Consider the following 2,262-nt stretch of genomic DNA (forward strand, 5'->3'; position numbering starts at 1 on the left):
AAAAATTCATTTTTTCAAATTTGAAAATTCAAATTTGAAAATTCAAATTTGAAAATTGAAATTTGAAAATTCAAATTTAAAAATTTAAATTAAAAAATTCAAATTTGAAAATTCAAATTTGAATATTTGAAAATTCAAAATTGAAAATTAAATTTGAAAATTTAAAAATTCAGATTTGAAAATTCAAATTTGAAAATTCAAATTTAAAAATTCAAATTTGAAAATTTGAAAATTCAAATTTGAAAATTCAAATTTGAATATTTGAAAATTCAAATTTGAATATTTGAAAATTCAAATTTGAATATTTGAAAATTCAAATTTGAAAATTTAAAAATTCAAATTTGAAAATTCAAATTTTAATATTTGAAAATGCAAATTTGAAAATTTGAAAATTCAAATTTGAAAATTTAAAAATTCAAATTTGAAAATTCAAATTTGAAAATTCAAATTTGAATATTTGAAAATTCAAATTCGAAAATTCAAATTTGAAAATTCGAATTTAAAAATTCAAATTTAAAAATTCAAATTTAAATATTTGAAAATTCAAATTTGAAAATTTAAAAATTCAAATTTGAAAATTCAAATTAAAAATTCAAATTTAAAAATTCAAATTTGAAAATTCAAATTTAAAAATTCAAATTTGAAAATTCAAATTTAAAAATTCTAATTTGAAAATTCAAATTTGGAAATTCAAATTCGAAAATTTAAAAATTCAAATTTGAATATTTGAAAATTCAAATTTAAAAAATTCAAATTTGAAAATTTAAAAATTCAAATTTGAAAATTCAAATTTAGAAATTCAAATTTAAAAATTCAAATCTGAAAATTCAAATTTAAAAATTCAAATTTAAAAATTCAAATTTCCTCCAGGCGTCAAGTACGGCCACCGTGGAGGTTTTAGCCGGTACGAATCCGGCACTACCCGGCCTCCTCTCCCCGGATGGCGCGGGGCGCCTATGAAGGTTTCCTCCACGAAGTAAAAAAAAAAAAAAAAAAAGGTTGGGGTTAGGTTGGGGTTAGGTTGGGGTTAGGTTGGGGTTAGGTTGGGGTTAGGTTGGGGTTAGGTTGGGGAGCATGAGGCGGGCATGGGTTCTCGGGGCGTAGGACCACCCCCCGGGAAACCCCGATGGATCTGATGTTCCCCTATAGTCGGGAGGCGACCGGTCGGTGCCTCTGGTACTCGTCAGGTCGCTGATCCGGTGCGAGGAACTTCGGAGAAGTTGGTGGGCCCAGGCCTGTCAAGACCACTCACCTCACCTTCTCGTGGGGCTCCCTGTCACCCTGCTCCGGACTCTCCGGGACAGGGTGCGAAAGAGTGAGTGGCACCAGGACAGATTCCCGATGACGACCCGGCGAGAAACAACTTCATTCACCATGGAAGGCACAACAGATAGGAGAAACACTTACAGTACAGGGGAGGGAGACCCCAGTACCGGCGTAGTCGGGGGTAGGTTGGGGTTAGGTTGGGGTTAGGTTGGGGTTAGGTTGGGGTTAGGTTGGGGTTAGGTTGGGGTTAGGTTGGGGTTAGGTTGGGGTTAGGTTGGGGTTAGGTTGGGGTTAGGTTGGGGTTAGGTTGGGGTTAGGGGGGAGCATGAGGCGGGCATGGGTTCTCGGGGCGTAGGACCACCCCCCGGGAAACCCCGATGGATCTGATGTTCCGCTATAGTCGGGTGGCGGCCGGTCGGTGCCTCTGGTACCCGTCAGGTCGCTGATCCGGTGCGAGGAACTTCGGAGAAGTTGGTGGGCCCATGCCTGTCAAGACCACTCACCTCACCTTCTCGTGGGGCTCCCTGTCACCCTGCTCCGGACTCTCCGGGACAGGGTGCGAAAGAGTGAGTGGCACCAGGACAGATTCCCGATGACGACCCGGCGAGAAACAACTTCATTCACCATGGAAGGCACAACAGATAGGAGAAACACGTACAGTACAGGGGAGGGAGACCCCAGTACCGGCGTAGTCGGGGGTAGTCAAGTGGGCCCCACTACGTCGTCAACATACGACCACGGCCGCTCGGGGGTGGGCCGCCAGGCCCCCGAACGTGTTACCACGCCTGGCGAAGCGAGAAGTCTATTCTCGGAAGAATACATGGAGACATCGAGAACTCCGAGGACGAGAAGCGGGTGCCGGGCGGGCAGCGTTTTCCTTGCGCCGGCCCCGTCAGACGGAGCAACAACAATAACAACATCTGCTGCGGGAGGATCGCGGGAGCGAGCGAGGTCGGACGACGAAGAATCGGTAGCCTCGTTCGCGTCTCGCTCATC

Source organism: Bombus terrestris, chromosome 4 (assembly GCF_910591885.1).
Source record: "Bombus terrestris chromosome 4, iyBomTerr1.2, whole genome shotgun sequence".
NCBI classification, from domain to species: domain Eukaryota; kingdom Metazoa; phylum Arthropoda; class Insecta; order Hymenoptera; family Apidae; genus Bombus; species Bombus terrestris.